This window comes from Pinus tabuliformis, chromosome 4_1 (assembly GCF_031772625.1).
Source record: "Pinus tabuliformis cultivar Carrire ecotype Pingquan chromosome 4_1, CPIR1, whole genome shotgun sequence".
NCBI lineage: Eukaryota > Viridiplantae > Streptophyta > Pinopsida > Pinales > Pinaceae > Pinus > Pinus tabuliformis.
In genome coordinates, this window is record NC_142303.1 from 739555797 (window position 1) to 739579701 (window position 23905).

Genomic DNA, 23905 nt, shown 5'->3' on the forward strand with positions numbered 1-23905 from the left:
TTATTTAATATAAAAATGTAACCATAAATAATTGTTAATTATATTGTATAGTTGTATTTAATTAAAGCTTCCATAAAAGATAATTAAACATAAAGAAATTTTTATATAAATCAAATATCTACACCTAGATCCTAACTTGTATAATAGGCGATTAGATAGAATTTTCCTTGAGCTCACGTATACTTGTATACTAATCCATTTTATTATTTCTTATTAGAATAAGAAACATGGGGTCATTGGAGGTGTACATTCTCCAAAAGACCTGTAAGGTCCTACCAAACTCGTAGTGTGTTACAAAATTGAAATAGTTTACATTAAAGTAGATACCATGATTGTTCTCCTCTAAAGGAGATACATTCAAATCCAACATAGAAATTCTACCATATGTCCCCTCATAAAGATTGGAAAATAAATGTAGAGATAACAAATTGATGGCCAACAACAAATCCTCTTAATTGTTGCCGAAGGCCATCCAACTTTTCCTTAATTTTTTTTTGTTGTGTCTAGTCCTTCATTATTTTTTATAATTTTTTAAATTATACTTCTAAGACTATGTTCACTTTTCTCCACAATAGCTTTTGTTTGGTCTCCATCTTATCAAGATGCTACTCTAGAGTTTCCATGACCAAATACACATAGAAAAGTCCATTTTCCCAAGTTTAACGGATATTGTGATTTCATTGTGGAACCTACATTGTTGCCATTATGTTTCTGGTATGGTTATATATATGTTACAGATGTTGTACTTGATGGCAACCCCCATGGCAAGGCTCTCAATATATTGAAAATTAAGAAGTATGCAGGAGATCAGTTGAGAAAGTGCGTACCCGCAGGTACACTGTGAAGGGACCGCGGCCTGATACGCAGATAAGCCGTTCAGGAGGTGCGTACCCCCAGTGCACTCATTTCAAGGCAGAGAAAAGCACACGTGGGTTTCTTATGTTTAATCTTTGATATTTAGCCGACGGTATTTGTGTTATTATGGTGTCGGCCCGTGGTATTGATCCATGATTTGAGGAAGAGCTTTCCTATATAAAGCAAAGGAGATCATTTGGCTTGTGCATGTGCTTGAGTTGAACATCTTATGAGAGCTAGATCTGAAATATTATGATCTCTTGGGAGTAATATCTAGATCTAAATAAGGCGAATCTACTGATGGATTGAGATCTTTTCGGCGCATGATCAGATCTATAGATCTGACTGTCTGGGTTATTCTTGAAGTCTTGAAATCATCTATGCCCGAAGGTACGCAAGTACAGTGAAAGAAAAGTGCGTATATACGCTGGAACGAAGCGTTTCAGGTGCGCCGGTACGCAGGCACAGAAGGGTTGCAGGTGCGGAGGTCTGCAGACAGATCAATGGACACAAAGCGTAGGTAAGCAGGTGAGCAGTTGAGTACGGTGCGTACGTAAGCAGGTGAGCAGTTGACTACAGTGCGTACGTAAGCAGGCGAGCAGTTGAGCAGGGTGCGTACTGTAAGCAGGCAGTACATGGGTGAAGCTGCTTACTTCTCTTGAAATCTCTGTTTATCATTGCTGTGTTCTGGGTTTGGTTCTATTATTGTTGATCTGGTTACTACAGTTTTCTGGGTGATTCTCTTATACTTGATGATCATTTGATGCTTATGGATCAAGTTTGAAAATTTATGAAAAGTGATCCTTGTAAGAAAAGAAGTATGGGGTTGTAGCTCCCTTCCAGGAGAGACTGGAAAACGAGAGAGAGTTGTAGATCTCTGCAGGTTGCAGCCTGCGTACTGGTAAAGGACCGCACCAGCACAAAACCATTGTAAAAGGAGTTTCTAATTTGAAAGAAGATAGAGACATATTGCAGCAGGTGGTTTTCACCCACATTGGGTTTCCACCTTACATCTTGTGTTCTTTGGTGTGACTATCTATTTTCTTTGTTCATGCTCATTATTTTATGGTACTGACATGCAAAATAATTCAAAGAACAAATAAGGAAGATTTATTAAAAGAATTAGATAATACTGATTCACCCCCCCTCTCAGTATTATTTCCAACATACATGTGATGGAATAAGATATACATAGGAAAATCTTAGGCTCATAATGTTAGCCATGCAAACCAAAAAAACAAAAGGGGTATAATTTTCTAAAATTAGAACCATGCCATCACATAGTCTTTCCTTCCTTGTTTAGTAGATATGACTCAACTGTGGAAGTGAGAATATAATCAAAGGAGACTTCTAAGGTAATTTATACACATGTTTTTCAATGACAACCAATGGGATTAAATTTGCAACTCTTGAAATGAATTCACATGAAAATGTAGAATCTTGTTCAAATGAAGTGCCACACAATAACAAGATTTTGGAACACTAAAAGAGGAAGCTTCTTGGAGATATTTATTCCATTCCTCAAACTAACACCCCCCATAATCACTGCTCTTACTGAGACAACCTAATGCCAAAACAATTCATCTTATAATAGTTGTTGATTCTCATCAATTTCTCCGTGAATTATTTCTATAGTACTACAAATGAATTTCCCTTGAATTTCATTAATTCCTAACTATTTCTCCCATTAATAGTACTAGGGTGTTAGGAAAGGGTACAAAGTTACATTGAAGGCCACCATGGAGGTTGATGCCATCTCTTCTCCACATAGCCAACCTTAAAATCTATTAAGTTGAATTGGATTCCACTTATTACATAATAAACATTGGGAGGGGGGTCATGAAGCGCTAGTGGTCCATCCAAACACTAATTTTTTGGGATTTTCCTCAAATATTTATTAATTAATGAGGTATATTATGGTGATATCGTTCTAGATGGAAACCCTTTCTTCTACATTGACAAATTAGTTAGCAAGTTCATCTGCTATAATGTTATTTGATCTAAAAACATGAAGGAACTTGATATTAGAGAAGGTTGATTTTAATGATTGAATATGGTCAATTATAGTTCATAATTTATAGTCATTGGATAGTGTTTCATGCACCAAATGCTAGATTACTCACATAGAGTCTACCATCAATAAAAAATTCTATATCTTCACTCTCTTACCAGAGATACGCCTTTGAGCATCGCATATGCTTCAACTAGGTCAATTGAAAGTTTTCATAAATCCCTAGTATACTCTACTTATTCTTTTCCTTCAAGGTTAATGATAAATCCTCCAATTCTATTGCTCATGGTTTATTCTTTAATGCAATATCAAAATTCGACATAAAAGAGGCGTTATATTTCCACCATTCAAACAAATATCATTTATTATCTTAACTTCAACAATTTGATATGTTTAGATGAACCTACCTTGCAGCTTGGCTAAGAATTGAAAAGTGATAGGGCCATTTTCTTTCCGGAGGGTCATGTATGCCAATGTTAACTCGGAATGTAGAACTTCTCCAAAATTCCACGTTGAAGAAATAAGCCCTCGTAGCCACCGAGTAGGGATGCTACTACTTGTCATAGAAGATACTTTCATTTTGGGTAACGAAAACCTTCCAACAAAGAAATTTGATTAAGGAAAACCCTAAAACATTAAAGGATATTTTACTTCTAAATTTTTCAAAGTAATTTTTTAGCGAAGTGGATAAAAGGGAACAAAACATTTAATCCTGGAAAATAGTGAAGAAACAACATGGATCAATACCTATCTCACAAAAGAGCAACCGAGAAATGAATGGGGGATAAATTATTCATCCTCCAATAATAATGAGATGTAATAAGGACATACCGTAACTCTCTTCTAAATAAATTCTAAATTTAAATTTTTTTATGTGCTAGCAGGAAACAAGGGAGCACTATTTAGGAAGATTATTGGGTGACAATATGTTCGAATAAACACAAGACTTGTGAGCAAGTCCTTATTGAAATAATAAGGTTGAATATCTCTCCCTTATCGATTAATCCATATCCTGCCACCTCCATTTACCTTCAATAACTTGATTCTTGGGAGCACAACCAACCAAACAAAAATTTACCTTCCTTACTATGTCTGCAAGATGTCGAGGGGTATAGTCTAGGTCCCATATGATCCAAATAGTCCATTTCAAAATGTCCAAAGCATGCTTTTCCTTTCTAGAAACCAACCATTCCTTCAGTGGAAGGAGGTCCTCATGTCTTTCTAATGGCTTTCTATGCATTATTTTCTCTATCCATATATTAATTTGTTTCCCATTTAGAGATACTTAGAGAAAAAATATTTAAAAAAAATCATTGTGAAAGGAAATAACTTCCATATTGAGTAAAGTCCTTTGGTATTCAAATATTATTTTAAACTAAAGTCTTTATTCTAACAAAAATACTTACCTTTCAAAACTTCTTTCCATGAGGTGGATTTATTTCCTATGTATCTCCATACTCATTTCACCCCAAGAGTGATATTCATGAAAGAAGGATGAGAAATACCCAATCTTCAATGAACCTTTGAGATTTAAATGTGGCTCATTTGATTAAGTGATTTTTTTCCCTTTTCTTACCTCCCTCCCATAAAAGCTTCCTGACGATTTTTCCAGCTGATAAACAGTTCCTATAGGTGAAAGAAGAGTTGCAAACATGTTGAAGGGAAAGGTTGGTAATATTACTCCAATTAGAACCTACAACCCAATGAATTTAAACCATATCACCCCCCATTTCATTAGTTTGGTTCTAAATTTGGCAATGATTCCTAGCCAATATTGGGAAGAGTGAGATTTGAAGCATATTGGGATCCTCAAATACTTATAGTCCTTCTAGGAAGAAACTATATGGAAGCTAAGAATTAAAACTAATTATCTTTGTAAAATATTGCTAATATTCCAAGAATATATTTGTGATTTCTTGTGGTTGATTTGACTTCTATAAACACAAAAACGATGTTCCTCCTCAGAGTGAGGTATCATCAGCATATTGAAAATGATTAATACTCATAACCTTTGTTACATATCTGACACTAGGGAGACTTCCTATTATTTTCTCATACTCAAGATGCCTACTCAAAAAATGTACCATCAAAATATAAAGCAAGGGAGACCAAGGGAATCCTCAATGGACATCTCTAGAAACTTTGAAAAAACTAGAAGAATAACCATTTGCCAATCTGAGATCCATGGAGAGGGGATACATATCTTACTGCATTTAATAAATTTGTCCGCAAACTCCAATTTAGAGACAAATTTTAATAATAAAGTGTGTCTAACATGATTAAACACATTCACCATGTCTAATTTAATGTGCATATCTTTGTTTGCTCTCGCATTGCTTGAATGGATGACTTCTTGCACCAAAATTTTCTCTTAATGATTTTCCTTTGACTTAAAAAACCCCATTGATTCTCTAAGATAAGCTTGGGAAGGACAGGTTTCAATCCTTGATATAAGAATTTGGAACTTAAAAATGGCATTTCAGAATTGATTCCATAGATGTCATTTTTAAAGTCTATGTTTCGAGTCACCAACTTGTCTCATAATCATGACAAGTATGTTGAGAGAATAAGAACATGACAATAAGAGAATAAATAGGAGAAGGGAAGAAGAAAATGAGGGTTAATAAAATGAGAGTCAACTCTTTTTTAATTTAAATGAAATAAAATAACAATACTACTATAAATAAAAATTGAAAAAGGGTAAAAAACCAAAAAATCCCAATAATACTAATAGAAGATCAAATAATAATATAAAAAATAAAGTAAAATAAAAAATAAAAATAATAACTAATAACTAATAAAATAAAAAAGTTAAGAATAAAGAGTAAGATAAATAATAAAATCAAAAAAATAAAGTCAAAAAATAAAAGCAAAAATACAAAATACAAAATAAAATCATAAAAAGAAGGAAAGGAACAAAAAAAAAATTAAGAAGAAGAATAATTAAAAAGGAATAATCAAAATAAATAAGAAATAGAATAAAATAATTAAAAGAAAAAATAATAAGAATGAAAAAAGAAGAAGAAGGAAACATTGGACTATACTGAGAAAGGGTGAAAGAATTAACTTCCTTAGTAACTATGGAAATAAAGGAAGGCTTTATCCCTCCATATATAAAACTATGTTTGGAAGTATAGTCCACCATATGGATCAAGTTAAACTTAGTTACCTCCTAGAAATCTTGATAAAGTGGGCTGAAAACCCATCGGGCCTTTGAGATTTCTCCAGTCTTAAGGAGAATACCATAATTTTGTTATCTTCATTTATGATATCTTGCAGCAAGATTGAGTTCTCCTCAATAAACACCAAATTCAAAAAATTGCAACATGTATTGAACCACTTCAGAGTTAGGGGTGTTTGGTTCTGCATAAAGTGAATTGAAGAATGAGAGAGTCACCTTCTAAATTCCCATAAATTCCTTAATATACATGTAATCAACTCTAATAGATTTAAATTTTTTCCTTTAGACACATTTTTTGAATTGATTAAGAAGACATTTTGTGTTTTATTCACATACTTATAACCACGGGCTTTGAGACATAAGGTTCCAAGCTTCTTCCTCTTCCTTTATCACTTGGGGGAAGTCTTCAAATAATTTTTGTTCATATCATAATAGTTCCCCAGAAACTGCTCCCTACTCAAATTTCCTTTGCACCTCTTACAAAGTACATTTTTTATTAGTTATGTTTACTTCCCAATCTTCATTATTTTATTTAATCCAATGTTAGATGGAAATAATTAGATTTTTTATTTTTTTCCTATATTGAAATTGGAGATCCATTCTCCTACCTCCAACAAGGGAGCTTCACCATCTCTAAGAAACCTTCCTTTTTTATCCAAATAGAGGAAAAGACAAAACGATATGTACTATAATTTACAACTTGTTGAACTTCTAGAGATATTGGTGTATGATATGAACTCTCCCATGGGATAATATGGGAGGAAACAAAGAGATCTGGAGACATGAAATAACTGACTACTAAGAACCTACCAATGTGAGTTGCAATATAACTTTGCCCATTTCTTCAATTGTTTGTAAAATTATTTGTAGAATTTCAGATGTCATTCAAATTCAGGGCAATGACCAAGTCATTCATGTTTCATGGAATTGGTCTCTCACTAGAGAACCCCCTTTTTTCTTCTAGGGGTGGAAATTTGTTTTGAAGTCCCCCAAAATAATACAATCATATTTCAATTATGAGTCACCAAGGGAAGGAAGGGAGACCCAATAACTGAGTTTCTCCATATAAAGGATAAGGACATAAACATTCACCATAGAACATGTCTTATTGGTTGGAATATGGATTAGATGAACTTCCTCCCAATGTGGCATAGATTAACTTCAACCAATTGGAAATGAGAAGTAGACCAAACCATGTTATGACCCCAGAAGCACCTTCGAATTCTATTACTTGAAGATTGAGATTTTCCAATAGTTTTAGAAACATTTGGAGGGACACTTGCCACCCTAGCTTTGTCTCCTAGATTAGTAGGATAGTTGTCATTTCCTTGGTAACATTTTATGAGGGCCCAACACCTTGCAATTTCATGAGATTAAATTCATTTTTTACCATCTAATTTGTCGCCTCTCGAATGGATGTTTGATACCATTTATTTACATTCTTGGTGACCATTTAAGTCGAAACTAATATTATTTGGGTCTACATACCCTTGTCCTTCTTATCATTCTCATTCCTTCACATGGGAAATTTTAGGGGCTAATATTCACATTTGGGCTAATTTTCCATGATTTTCCAAAAAGAAGATTCACCAATTTCCATTTTTTATTAAAAAAAATCGCCCAAATTTTACAATATTAAATTATTTTATTTTAAAAATCACTAAGATTATATAGGGAGTATATATAAAACCATTATAAATTTGAATAATTTTACAAATACACCAATAAACATTTTATAGTTTGCATATTAGGGACTAGTGAGATTCGCCAATGTTTTAAAACTTCAATATAATTTTCCATCCTTAAAAGATTCCTTGTTCCTTATTTGTCTATTTTTCTTCCTTCTCACCTTTATATATGAGTTCTTTAGATCCTTTTCATTTTCCACATTCAATTTTTCATCAACTAAAAATTGCTTGTAGTGCTACAACATAGGCCTTAAGAGCCTTTAGGGAGTGAAATTCCTCATCGTTGATTTCAAAACCTTCATCTAATTTTTTCATAAGGGAATCTTCCGCATTCAACATTCCTTCTCGCACTATATGTGAAAAGGGATTAGGATTTCTTGGAGGAATCTCAATTGTTGCTTCATTGGGAGGGATATTTCCATCATCCTACAACTAGTTCAAAATAACAAAGTTGGTTATTTTGATCCTAAGAGGGTATCTTGTTGTTGGGTGAGGTTACTTTCACTGCCATTATACCATTCTTTCGGGGGGACACATGCTCCTTTCCTTTTGACCTTATGGCCATTGAAGGAGGGGCTTGAGAATTATATCGAGTATGACCCCTTCTCCTTCTTTGTTTTTTCCATTTATCTCCATCTTCTTGTTTCTTTTGTTTATCCTCCACCTTATTTTTATGGTTTCGTGCTAAGTAGCCATATTCATGGAAAGAGTTAAACTTAAATGAAACTTGATCATAATCAACTTCATAAATATGGGACCACTATCTATGTTCAGATTGATAGAAATAGGTAAATCATTTATCTATATCTACATCAACATATATATGAGCACAAGATTGAATTACATCTTGTGATTTGGCTCGATTGATGAATTTCTTAGGGAATTCCTTATGCTTTAGAAGGTTTTTTCATTACAAAAATGAAGTGGGAGGAATGGAAGTTTAACCCACAAAGGCATTGTTGGTGGGACATCACTTTCTAATTTAAAATTTCAACTCTAGTGATCTATAATTACTTGAGCCCCCACGTTGTAAGGGAAACCTCTGAAAATGAGGTCCTAATAATCTATATTTTCAAATAAGTGTAAAAATCTTGACCATAGAAGTACAAAGAAACATTATTTTTGCTGATAGGATTCTAACTCTTTTCTATCCACATTCTTCAATACCTCTGCGAGGGTCATTAAATGATAAACTAGAAAAAACATTCAATATGAAATTTTGAGGGTGTGTTATCTAGACCGAGGGGCGTTGTTGTGACTTTTTATGACACCTTTAAAAGTTATAAAAAAATCAAATTTTTCCAGCTGATTTCCTTGCTAAACTCTCAAGCATAAGTAAATTATTATAGAAAAATACCATGTATATAATTGTTGGGGTAATTTTAGTTAAAATTTTAAATTTTATATAAATTTTATTTTATAGAAATATTTCTATATATTTTTATAAATTATTTATTGAAAATTTAAAATTAAACTTTCCAAAAACAAAATTATTGCACTTTATAGCCCAATCTCCCAAGTCCTCAACTATATGCCATTGAAAGCTACCATCTATCAAGTAACCAAAGTCACAAACCATATCAAAGCCCACATATAATGCACAAAGCAAGCAAGGAGTATAGTCATGTGCTCTATGCATTAAAGTGTCATAGGACTCCCAAGTCCTCAACTATATGCCATTGAAACCTACCATCTATCAACTATATGTCATTGAAACCTACCATCTATCAAGTAACCAAAGTCACAAGCCATATCAAATCCAACATATAATGCAAGCAAGGAGTATAGCCATATGCTCTATGCATAGAAGTGTCATAGGACCATTGGCATTTATAAACACAAATGAAACTGCCATCTATCAAGTAACCAAAGTCACAAGCCATATCAAAGCCAACATATAATGCAAGCAAGGAGTATATCCATATGCTCTATGCATAAAAGTGTCATAGGACCATTGGCATTTATAAACACAAATGAAACTACCATCTATCAAGTAACCAAAGTCACAAGCGATATCAAAGCCAACATATAATGCGCGAAGCAAGGAAGGACTATAGTAATGTGCTCTATGCATAAATTTGGCATAAGACCATTAACATTTATGACCAAAGTCACAAGCCATATCAAAGCCAACATATAATGCACAAGACAAGCAAGGAGTATAGTCATGTGCTCTATGCATAAAAGTGTCATAAGACCATTGGCATTTATAAAAACAAATGAAACTACCATCTATCAAGTAACCAATGTCACAAGCTGTATCAAAGCCAACATATAATGTGTGAAGCAAGGAAGGAGTATAGTAATGTTCTCTATGCATAAATGTGACATAGGACTATTGACATTTATAATAAAAAATGGAACATATATCACAAGCCATATCAAAGCAAACATATAATGTGGGAAGAGAGGAAGGAGTATAGTAATGTGCTCTATGCATAAATGTGGCATAGGACCATTGACATTTATAAACAAAAATGAAATGTACGAAATCTCATGTTCATCAAACCGCCAACGCTCAAGTGGCCATTAACATTTATGACCAAAGTCACAGGCCATATCAAAGCCAACATATAATGCACAAGGAAATCAAGGAGTATAGTCATGTGCTCTATGCATAAAAGTGTCATAAGACCATTAGCATTTATAAAAACAAATGAAACTATCATCTATCAAGTAACCAATGTCACAAGCTATATCAAAGCCAACATATAATGTGCGAAGCAAGGAAGGAGTATAGTAATGTGCTCTATGCATAAATGTGGCATAGGACTATTGACATTTATAAAAAAAAATGGAACATATATCACAAGCCATATCAAAGCAAACGTATAATGTGGGAAGCAAGGAAGGAGTATAGTAATGTGCTCTATGCATAAATGTGGCATAGGAGTAACCAATGTCACAAGCTGTATCAAAGCCAACATATAATGTGCGAAGCAAGGAAGGAGTATAGTAATGTGCTCTATGCATAAATGTGGCATAGGACTATTGACATTTATAAAAAAAAAAAAAAATGGAACATATATCACAAGCCATATCAAAGCAAACGTATAATGTGGGAAGCAAGGAAGGAGTATAGTAATGTGCTCTATGCATAAATGTGGCATAGGACCATTGACATTTATAAACAAAAATGAAATGTATGTAATTTCCTGTTCATCAAACCACCAACGCTCAAGTGGCCATCCAAATCAGATCCCAACGTAATGAGGGCCAACCCAAGGGGGAACACATGCACTATGTGTATATAAACATTAATAAAATTAGTTTACTTTTCGATGTGGGATAAATCCCATAACACCAAAAGCATGCGCAAACACAGTCAATGTTAAAATTGAGTTATCAAACATCTCTTTGGGAGACAGGTGCCAAAATTCCATTGCTAGGGTAAGGGTCTTACAATTTTTAACGATGGGCATTACCATTCACAAATCAATGCACGAGGTTCAATTGCACATGCCCCTTTCTTTTTGGGCTTTAGCGAAAGGAGGGGCAGGGGCGGCCATTTTTGGTTTTATAAAACAACCTTCGTAAAATGCCATTTTTGGTGAATTACGGGACCTTCTCGTATTAAAACCGCTTAACGACTAGCTTCCATTCGCAACCTACTTCTGGTTTCAGTGATAACACATATTTAGTTTGGAAAGGGAACATTAAGGTGAGTAGTCATCATGGGAACATTACAATCAAAAATATTTATCAACCTCCAATGGGTCCATGATTGGTTTACTAAGTAGCAAGTGTCAAATGGAAAGTTTTCAGTGTCAAATGGAAGAGTATTCATCAAACTTCATATTTTAAGGTAAAATATCGGCCAGAAGAAGATTAACGAAAATTTAAGGCAAATATTGAGCAACCCGTTCCATGAATGAAGACAAATGGTAAAAAATCAGCCATATGGGATCAATTGAGCACTTTCGAGCATACAATCAACAAAGGAATTTTTTTGGTAGAAAATTGGAAATGACAATTAATTGTCGAAGTTGAGATAAAAGGAAAATTCAGCAATTGAAAATAGAGAATTGATAAAGCAGTTCAATAGATCGAGACATCTTAGAACCTATTTTAGATTCGTTTGATTTTTAGAGACTTTAATTAATTTTTTTAACTAAAGTTTAGATTTTTTTCCTTTGAATGAGAGATATTTTGTTGATTGTAATGTTCTATATAGACTTTAATTTTGAATGTAAAATGGTTGGCTTTTGATTCCAAAACCGGATTGTTTTTGTAAAGAATTCTATTGTAGAATTTTGAATAAAAGTTTATGGGTTCACTTTTATAATATAAATTGTTCACATGTTTGTGCTTCTAGTATTACATATCTTGTTTCTAGATATGTTTGAGGTGGTATAATATATTGGGAGGAAATGTGATAATTATCAGCCCCTTTGACATGTATCCGCAGAGTTATTTTCTTCACTGAGTAGATCATGGTGACAATATGTCATTGTTGATCTCTTTGAATCAATAAATTGTTTCTTCTATACTATATTTAAATGCATTGACATTTTGTTGTAAAGATCCTTCTACATACTTCAGTTCTTGATTAGATAATTGGATATTCATTGAGGATATTTAATTATTTAGTTTCTCCTCTATTCCTCTATCAAAACCTTTCTATTTATGTTTTTCTTCCACAATTAAACATTGCACTTTGACAAGGCCTCTACGATAGAGAGATTTGTTTCTAAGTAGATATTTGGGATTCATCAGCAACCACCTATACAAAAAATCATAGATCTAGCCATTGTGCTTAATATGTTGTTGTCTAGTGACAACGAATAACATTAAAAAGACTCGTAACACTTGAGGGAGCACCCTCTCATTTAAGGGTTAACTTGAACATAAAGAATGGTCGAGTTGGATTTTCACCATAGTTTTGTAACCAAGAACTTCCATCGAGAAATAGATACAAGAGTCGTGAACCTCAACCTTCTGGATCTCATTAATCTTCTTGATGAACTTGGAGGGTTTGGCCGTTTGAAAATGTGGCCCTTCTACAAAAGGAATGTTGAAGGTCGTGATGTCTAGGGCTCCTGGCAAAGGAGGAAAAGAAGGCCCTCCTAAGCCTAGATCTATTTAGAGTGGAGAGGTGGTTGTAACATTAAATACATTGGGGCAAACTTGCACTCACTATAGTGGCTCAGATTTACAAAGTAATTTTTTAATGGTAAGATATTGCAAAGTTCCCAAAAAAATTCAAGTCAAAGTACTAAAGAAAGATTAAGATAATTGGTTTCCTTTGTTCATTGTGTTGGTGATCTTGTACTCTTAACTTATTAAAGGGTTCATTCCTCTCTTAAGCTTAAGGGTTCACCTATTGTTCAATTATGTAAATGCAAGGTAGGTATTCAAAATTTTTACAATGTAACTTTATCATGTTTGATATAAATCTTTACATTTTTCTTAACAATTTATATTATAGTTTACATTCAATTGTATGTTGATATTGAAATATATAAGTAAAAATAAATCCTTTACAACTAAAGTGTTCAACTCTGAATAATCTAAATTACTAAATAATTATTTGTTAATGAACATATTATTTTAATAAATATAATATTTGGATATTTACTTATAATGGTTTATAACACATGCTTTCTTACAAGGGTAATAAGTTCAAATCCAAAGCCATGCGAAGTATGTATACCTCTACTTGTGTGGAGGTAAGCTCATTGTCTTACAAACAAAAAGATCCTATACACTATTTTCATGTTTATCTTGGTTGTCACCTTAAAATTGAATTATTATTATTATTATTAAATTAAAATACATATGTCAAAGAATTGTGTTTTGGTGAACAATTCATTTCACCATCTATATGAGTTCAAGTCTAAGTCTCTAATAGACATGTTGCAACCTACAACTATATAACATTTATAAAAAAAGTAATATTTAATATAATAATGACACCAAAAATTCACATTCTCATTAAAATCAATAATAAACACACATATACATATACATATATATAATACACCTATATAATCCTATTATAAATGAGAGTACATATATAACTATGAAAATCAATGGCAACGTATTACATACTCGTTAACTTTTTCCATTATAATAAGGATTTATGCAAGCTTGCATCAAGTTTCCTTTAATGAGTTAGGTAGAAATACTTATTTCCTCCGAAATCTTTGTTAGTGCACACAAAATTTGGATGCCCTATGGCCTATCATTCTAATGGATTTTTATAATATTGAAAGATATTCAATTCGATTTTTTTTTTTTAGGAAGGTAATATAAAGAGTTGAACGTGGACATAAGTGTCGAGTTACTTCCTATAAAACAACCCTAGTAACGCACCACAACACGCAAGTTGGCAAATGGACTTTATGATCATATATGTTTGACAGGGTTTGGTAGTATTGGGAACATAGTCGATTAAAAGAGAGAACGTAGGGTCACTTGCATTGCTGATATGTCGGAATTAGGTTAATGTGCAATGACATTTGCGCATTAAAATTATGCAGAATAACGGATCCATCGTCATCAGGACGGAGGTAAGTCTTCGTTAGTCGCTCCATGCATCATAATCTGGCATTGCTCCAAGTCAATAGCCTTTGATTAAATGGGCAAGCCTTTCGTGTTCATATTCCAAAATAGTAGCATTGTCCAAAGCGATTATACACATCACGGCCAACAAGTCCATCAACCTCACCATGATCGACCATTGAGGGGAAATGAACATTATATCTAGTATGTAGGTTCGATTTAGTCCTGCATCATCTTGCTGACGGCATACAACATCTCAAGAATAGTATATTGCCAGTACAACATCTCAACAATGGTACATTTTTTTTTCATTTGTGAAAAAATAAAGGCGAACTTTCTATGCGGGGAAAAAAATAACAAACCGACAGAACATTGCAAACTCCATCTCATCCATGAAATTGTTGGAATTTAATTCCAACTGCAACAATGAACAGCTGCACAGGAATCTGATTTGCAGTAAATGTTAAAGGTGTTCGGTGCAGCCAAGTCGCCTTTGATATTTTTGCACATAAATATGCATTAAAGTTTCAGCTGATTTCCCCTGCAGACAGCCGACTTGATTTTGATAAAGGCATCACCGCCTTGCTGCAATAAATTCTGAGATAAACATTAGAAGATATTTTGTAATAGTTTATTGTTTTAATCAGATATTTTTCAGCATATAAATACCGCACAACAGTTCTGTTTTTAAGGTTAGAGAGAAAGATAGAGAGCAGAGGAGAGCACGCAGCAGCGTGAGTATAGTTTTCTGTTAGTGAATATGGAAACGCAGCACACAGCAGTGTTAAGAGTTTAGCAATATAGCGCAGCAGCGCTGGAATGTAATTTCTGTGTTTTGAAGAAAGAATGTGCAGCAGCATGAGCTCACATGAAAGAAGCCCTTTTGCACAGCAGTGCAGGGACTGAAAAGTAAGAGAGAGCAGCAGCGTTAGAAGAAGCAGCAGCAGCAGCTGAAGAATCACACAGAGCAGAGGAAAGCATGCAGCAGCGTGAAGAAGAGGAAGAAGAATAATTTCAGAAGAGTGAAATGCACAGCAGTGCAGAAATTTGAATGTAATTTGTTTTTTTTTTTTTATGTTCATCTGTGTGGAACAGAATCGTTCCTTAGTGAATTTCTGAAGTAGATGTTCAGCAATAGAAGTTTTTGAAATTCCCTCTGTATGAGGAAGACAAATCTGTAACAGTTAGTTTATTTTGATAAATACAAGTTAAATTTTTCATGTTGCTGTTATACTGTCATCGTTGCTGAAACACGACGATCAGCGTTGCTGAAACAGCTCGTAACTCAAAAAATTACCTGACGTCAAAATTATGTTGCTGAAACACCGTTGCTGAAACACATGTTTCAGCAACTGACAAAATTTCCTGTTGCTGAAACACCGTTGCTGAAACACCTGTTTCAGCAACTGAAAAAAAAAACTGTGTTGCTGAAACACAGTTTCCAGCAAGCGAATTTTTCTGTTTTTCTGTGTAAAAACAGAGTGCGATTTTTTGTCTGTTTGTTATGGGATTTATCAGAAAATTCCAACATGGTATCAGAGCTAGTCCAGGCTCTTTGAAGTGTTAAAGAAGCTGAAGGAAGATTTCTTGCAGCAGCAACTTCTCCAGCAGTGTGAAGACTCAGCCAAGAAAGAATCTAAGGTATTTTTCAAGAATATTTTCTGTGTTGTTATTGAAGAAACAGTCAGTGATTTTAAAAACACAGTCAGAGATTTTAAAGCCTAGAATAAGAATGGCAAGGTCAAAGAAGAAAGCCTCCAGACCTGTTAAAAATGTGTCCCCCCTTTCTACTAAACTAGAAGGCAATCCATTAGACTACAGTCTATTTGAAGTTCCAAAGTTTGATGGAAACTTTGATGTATGGGAAGTAAAGATGAGGGCTTTCCTAATGTTTGAAGGGATTGAAGTCTGGGAGTCAGTGATTGATGACAGCAATATGGATAAAGAATCCATGGAGTATGATGCACAAGCAGCAAAGACTATCTTGGATGGTCTCCCCGATTCAGTGAAGAAGAATCTTGGAAAATATACATCAGCAAAGGATATATGGGAGAGACTGCATGACCTTCATGCAAAGGGAGCACTGACCATGACAATGAGTCAAGAAGAACCCATCATAGGAGCTGAAAATGAAAAGCTTGACCTCATCAAGCTTCAAGTAAAAGAAAGGGATGAAGAGCTTGCCAAGATTAAGAAGGAACTTGATGAAAGCAAGAGGAAGCATCATGAAGAAGTCATGTCTATGACAAATCAGTTGAACAGAGCAAAAAAGCAGGAAGACGCCTTGTCAAGTCAACTTGAACAAAGGCACATAAGAGTGAACAAACTTGTAGAAGAGATTGGACAGTACAAGGCAGAGGTCTCCTCCCTTAAGTCCGAACTACAAGAAGCCAAGAAGCAGGCAAAAGGAGCTGAAAAGAAAATGGAGAGCAGTCAAGCAGAAATCTCCAAAATGAAGTCTGATATTATCTCCCTTAAAATAGTAGCAGCTGAAGCTACTCGTAGCAAGGAAGAAACTGAGGGACAACTAGCAAAGAAAAATAATGAATGTGAAAAGTTAGAAGAAGAGATTGTCCTCCTCAGGAAGAAGGTTGAAGGGATGAACAAGATCATGAAGAGCTCTCAAGCCTTGGATGATATGCTCAGCTATCACAGATCTCCATATGATAAATCAGGACTTGGGTATGTAGGTGAACCCTCAAAGAAGGATGAGGATGCTTTAAGCAAAGGAGATGTGAAGAAGTCAGAAAGAAGGTATGATGCTCCTAGTTCCAGCAAAGGCAAGGAGAAAAATGAAGGCTGCAATAGAAGAAATCCTGCTCCAAGCATAAAACCAGCTACAAGAAGAAATGTAGCTGATGTCAAAGAGGCAAGATGCAATGGTCATCAACAAAGGATCTCAAGGCAGCAAGGCTTCAGAAGTACATCAACGAAACCTCCATCTCCCAGGTACCAAAGTTCATTTCTTGGTTATTGTTATGCTTGTTCAAACTTTGGTCATATGGCAAAAGACTGTAGAGCATTTTATGGAGATAGATGTTGTGGTCCTCGACAATCTCCAAGAAATAATTTTGCAAGAAGAAATCATGAATTTTTATTCATGAACAATGTTGAATGTTTCAAGTGTCATAACATTGGGCATATGGCACGTGACTGTAACTTGACATGGGCCTTTACACAAGCTAAACCCATGCAAAAGAAGAAAGTTACACAAGTATGGAGGAGGAAGAAAACACAGTCCGAAAGTCCCTTGAGCTCTCTAGCTGATCTAAGTTTCTTTTGAGAAGATTCTGCTGAAAGAAGATAAAGCATACACTAAAGGGGAGCTTGTAAATTTTTGTTTGCTGAACTGTATTAACAGTCATTTGTTGATGGAGGATGTATTGCAGCGCAACAGTTGCAAATGAAAGTTTTGTTAATCCCTCTAAAAGGTAATATGCAGCAGTGATGAAATCAGCAATGTTTTTGCTTTGTGTTTATGCAATATGCACAGAAATGCATAAAGAAGAAAAGATGGCAGCGTTGAAATGTAAAGAGAAGCAGCGCAAGAAGAAAAGTATTCAAAGCAAGAAGATCCTCACAGCAGTGGGAAGACAGAACATAAAACAACAGATTTTTAATGCACACTGAATGAATGAGAATGTGTGTGGCAGCAGAAAGCCAAAGGAATTGCACAGTAGTGCATTGTGGAAAAAAAATGAAGCTGAAGATTGTGTGAAGCAAGGGTGTAAAAAGAAAAGGCAGCACCCCATGTTAATTTTTTTTTTTTGTTGTGTGGAGAATGCAGCGCAAAACAACGTGATGGCAAGAAGGAGAAGCACAGTAGTGCGAAGAAAATGAAACCAGAACTAAGAGAGAATGAAGAAATGTGTTTTTACACAGCAATGCAAATAAGAAAATGCAGCAGCATGAAAATTTTTGTTGAAGAAATGAAAGGTAGTGGCACAGCAGCAGTGCGAGTGTAATCAATGAAGGGGAGCACACAGTGCGTATTTTTGTTGTTAAATGTGAAAGGAATGCGCAGCAGCGCAAGAGCAATTTGAGAAGTTATTTTATGCACAACAGTGCAGTGATAGAGAGAGTGCTAAAACAACAGTGCTGAAACAGCAGTTGCTGAGACAGCATAATGAGACAGTGTTGCTGAGACAGCAATGATGAGACAAAGTTGCTGAAACAGAGTGCTGATAGAGAGTTGCTGAGATAGCAGTGCTAAGACAGCTGTATATGCAACAGCATAAATGTATTGAAAGTTTTACACACAGCAGTGTAATGTTTTTCAGGAGAAGACAGAGTCTGTAATGAATAGCAGTATAGAGCATATTGCAACCTGAGTGCCATTGTGAAGAACAATGCGAATGAAGATATTTTCACACACAGCAGTGTAAAATATCAGGCAGACACAGTAGTGTCAATTTGGACAGATTGAAGTGCCTCTGAAGTAGGCATGTTGAAATCCCTCTGTTAAGAGGAAGATTCTCTCGCTGTGTTTTGGAGCAACAATGCATTCTACAGGCGTGTTTCAGCAACTGTCTGCCAGATGCTGAAACACGTGTTTCAGCAACAGCCTGTGTGGCTGAAACTGTAATTTTCTGAGATAACAGAAATTGGTTGTGGAACTGAAGCGTTCCTTGGTGAATCCCTCTGTTGAGAGGAAGATGCTTTTCAGCATAGTCTCAGGTAAACCCCTCTATTAAGAGGAAGACAATTTTAATTGGTTGTGGAACTGCATCAGAAGCAGTTGGTGAATTCCTCTATGAGAGGAAGTGTTTGGGTACAATTGAATGCCCAGCAGTTGAAATTAAGGGGGAGTGTTGGAATTTAATTCCAACTGCAACAATGAACAGCTGCACAGGAATCTGATTTGCAGTAAATGTTAAAGGTGTTCGGTGCAGCCAAGTCGCCTTTGATATTTTTGCACATAAATATGCATTAAAGTTTCAGCTGATTTCCCCTGCAGACAGCCGACTTGATTTTGATAAAGGCATCACCGCCTTGCTGCAATAAATTCTGAGATAAACATTAGAAGATATTTTGTAATAGTTTATTGTTTTAATCAGATATTTTTCAGCATATAAATACCGCACAACAGTTCTGTTTTTAAGGTTAGAGAGAAAGATAGAGAGCAGAGGAGAGCACGCAGCAGCGTGAGTATAGTTTTCTGTTAGTGAATATGGAAACGCAGCACACAGCAGTGTTAAGAGTTTAGCAATATAGCGCAGCAGCGCTGGAATGTAATTTCTGTGTTTTGAAGAAAGAATGTGCAGCAGCATGAGCTCACATGAAAGAAGCCCTTTTGCACAGCAGTGCAGGGACTGAAAAGTAAGAGAGAGCAGCAGCGTTAGAAGAAGCAGCAGCAGCAGCTGAAGAATCACACAGAGCAGAGGAAAGCATGCAGCAGCGTGAAGAAGAGGAAGAAGAATAATTTCAGAAGAGTGAAATGCACAGCAGTGCAGAAATTTGAATGTAATTTGTTTTTTTTTTTTTATGTTCATCTGTGTGGAACAGAATCGTTCCTTAGTGAATTTCTGAAGTAGATGTTCAGCAATAGAAGTTTTTGAAATTCCCTCTGTATGAGGAAGACAAATCTGTAACAGTTAGTTTATTTTGATAAATACAAGTTAAATTTTTCATGTTGCTGTTATACTGTCATCGTTGCTGAAACACGACGATCAGCGTTGCTGAAACAGCTCGTAACTCAAAAAATTACCTGACGTCAAAATTATGTTGCTGAAACACCGTTGCTGAAACACATGTTTCAGCAACTGACAAAATTTCCTGTTGCTGAAACACCGTTGCTGAAACACCTGTTTCAGCAACTGAAAAAAAAAACTGTGTTGCTGAAACACAGTTTCCAGCAAGCGAATTTTTCTGTTTTTCTGTGTAAAAACAGAGTGCGATTTTTTGTCTGTTTGTTATGGGATTTATCAGAAAATTCCAACAGAAATGGGTTACTCATAATCTTTTTGGAATACTAGACTAGATTTCGCTTGCAATTAGTGGCGAAACGAACAATTCAAAGCATAGGTGTTGCCCTAAATTTCGGAAACTTACTTGCAATGTTGCGGACTCGAAATATCTTGCTATTTAGGATAGTAAAACTTCAAGAATATATGATAATACGTGATTTCTTGCTTATGATAATAAGAATGATCAGCGACGCTTCGCATCTATAATAGTCGAAACATTATTAACTATTCAAACTGAGCTTTGAATTTTTCGTCGTATAACATTATATAGCATAACAAAAACTAAACTAAAAATAATATATTACGAATGCTTTAACTATAAGAAATTATCCTGAGATATCAGTGTATTGAATATACAACACAGACATGATTCAAAGCGACTAAAAAGTCCACGTTAAGATGTATACTTTTTAGATCGGTATCACAACTACCGTACGTAATTTTCAGTGACCTTGAATATGGGCTGCCTCTAGCTCTTTTAAATATTTTAAAACTACACCTCTGTGTTTCTTTGAAGGTGTAATCTCACATAGCTCAACCACCACATGTAGCTCTCACAATATAACCTGACCAGATAGGAATATAAGCAATCTATTGTAATTTAGTATTAAATAACATTTTTACATCAATATAGTCTATCAATAAATATAATAAATATACTATATATAGAACTGGCATAGCTAGAATATATTATATATAAAACTAGCACAATTACATTTATTAATGTGGTTGATATTAGGTGTCATTTTCATTTGTCAATTGGAATATAAAAGGTAGAAAATATGTGGGATTGATTTATTAACTATGGTTGAGCATGGTTGACATGAGTTGATAAAGTTGATCAAGGTTGACCATGTTCAAGCTTACATTAATCTTAATGCCAATGTTAAAAACTTGGTTAGATTAATGGTTGAGATGGTTGATGGGGTTAAATTATTGACAATATTCAACGATAGAGATATTGATTGACCATACTCAACCATAGAGACTTTGATTGACCATGTTCGATCATTCTAACCATGCTTGACCATGGTCGGCCATTAGAAGTTGATAGAGAATGAAATGTTATAGGTTGACTATGGTTCAACAACGATCGCCATGCTTGACCATGGTTGACCATGGTTGGCAACAGTGGACCATGGTTGACCATATTTGACCATGAATGACAATGGTGACCATGGTTAATAATGGTTAACTATGATTGACCATGGTTGATAATGGTTGACCATGGTTGAAAATGGTTGATCATGGTTGGCTAAGGTTGGCCATGGTTGATCACGGTTGACCATGGTTGATCATGGTTTATGATCGATGACCATAGAGATCTTTGTTGACCATCATAGTTGACCATATTTAACAATAAAGACCTTGGTTGACCAAGTTTGGCCATTCTAACTATAAATATTGTGATTGACCATTATGGCTTATCAGGGTTGACCATGGATAATTGTGGTTGATCATAGTTGACCTTGGTTGACCATGTTCAACAATTCTAATCGTGTTTATCTTTATTGACCATGGGTGAACAAGGTTGACCTTATTTGATCTTGTTTGATCTTGGTTCACCATGTTTGACCATAGTTAATCATGGTTGTCCATGCTTGACCTTGGTTCAACATGCTTGACCATTCTTACCATAGAGATCTTGATTGACCATTATGCCTGATCATGGTAGACCAAAGTAAAACATGGCTAACCATGGTAGATCATGGTTGACCTAGGCTAACCATGTTCAACCATTCTAACCATGTTGATATTGGTTGACAATGTTTGATCTCGATTGACTATGGTAAATCTTGGTTGACGAGGGTTAACCATTCTAACAAGAGAGATCTTTATTGAACATTATGGTTCATCATGTCTGTCCATGATTGATTATGGTTGACCATTAAAGTTCACCATGATTGACCTTGTTTGACCATTCTAACCATGTTGATCTTGGTCAATCATGGGTGAGGATGGTTGACCATGGTTGATCTTGGTTGACCATGGTTGATCATGGTTGACCATGGTTGGTCATGGTCAACCATGGTTGACCTTGCATGACCCTACTAACCGTGTTGATCTTGGATGACAATGGTTGACCTTGGTTGACTATCATTGATCATGGTTAGTCATGGTTGGTCATTTTTGCTAATGGTTAGCCACGGTTGATTATGGTTGACCATAGAGACCCTAACTAATCATTATAGTTGACTATGTTTCACTAATGGTTGACTTTGTTTGTCTATGTTTGTCTAATGTGGTTGCTTATGCTTGATTATTAATATTAATCAGTAATAATACAAGTTGGTTATGTTTAACCGAAGAAGAAGAGTGTTGACAATCAAATATAGTCAAACATAATCAAACATAGTGAAGAATATCAATAAATGTGGTTGATTGATTTCATAATGTTGTTATGCGATGTCAGATAAATTGCAATATAATGTAACATTGCAATAATATTTATCACGTTGTGACAATGATTGTAATATTTGGACATTGGATATATTTATGTATCATTCTAACATCACAATTAATTTGATTATCAATATTAAACAATAACATTAATAGACTATTATGTTTGAGATAAGTTAAAAACAAACCTCATCAAATATATAATTGCTCATTTTATTAGCAATATTAATCAATAACATTAATAGACTATTATGTTTTACATAAGTTAAGTGGAAGGCTTCTTATTTCAACTTAAGGTGAATGAGGATCTGTTGACTTTTATTTTTATTTTTTTAATTGACGACCTATATTGGTTCTCAAGATAATATGTTTAGCATCTACTTAATCTTAATGTTTACTAACAAATGTAGAGTGTTACAAATTTTGTTAGGTTGCATTGACTTTTAATAGATTTAAAGAATTACATTGGTGCCAAGTGGTTCCCTGCTCACTAATTTCCTAAGAATTTGAGATTTACAATTCTAATCAGTTCATATTCTAATTAGATGGGGAAATTAATATATAATCAAATTTTATATAGCAAAATGGTCCATTTTACAATATGCTATGTGATTCCTTTTTTTCTCAAATTAAATTAGATTTGTGCCACATGGCTCCCCGCCTAACAATTTCCTATGGATTTGAGATTATTCCAATTCTATTAAGTTCATATACTAATTAGATGGGGAAATATATATATATATATATATATATATATATATATATATATAATGATTTAGTAAAATGGTCAATTTTACAACAAGCCTAGATACATCTTAACACTGGATCTATCTATCAAGCACTGAGAGGGATCAAATCTCTCAAGGTGCAAACCTATTTTTTGAGTGCAAAACTTTAGGAAAGGTTTTCACCTTGAGAGATTTGATCTCTCTCGACACTTGATAGATTTGATGTTAGGATGGGTCTAGGTTGGTTTCAGTCATGCGCAGTCATACAAAATTTGTTGAACATCTAATTTGCTAAAATTTGCTGAAAATCTAAAATATTCATGACTTTCTAGATCTCACCTCTATGTTTGTATTTGTCTCAGTGAGACACTTTCTTCTTCCCTCTCTCTCCACCTTCCATTCTGTCTCTATCTCCCTCCTCTCCTTTTCTTCATTCCCCTCCCTCTCTCCCCCCTCTCACTCTATCTGTCTCACCCTAACTTTATATATCTTTCTCTTCTTTCCTCTCTCCCCCTACCATCTATATTTATACCTCCCTCCATCTCTCTTTATTTGTCTATGTATCTCAACCC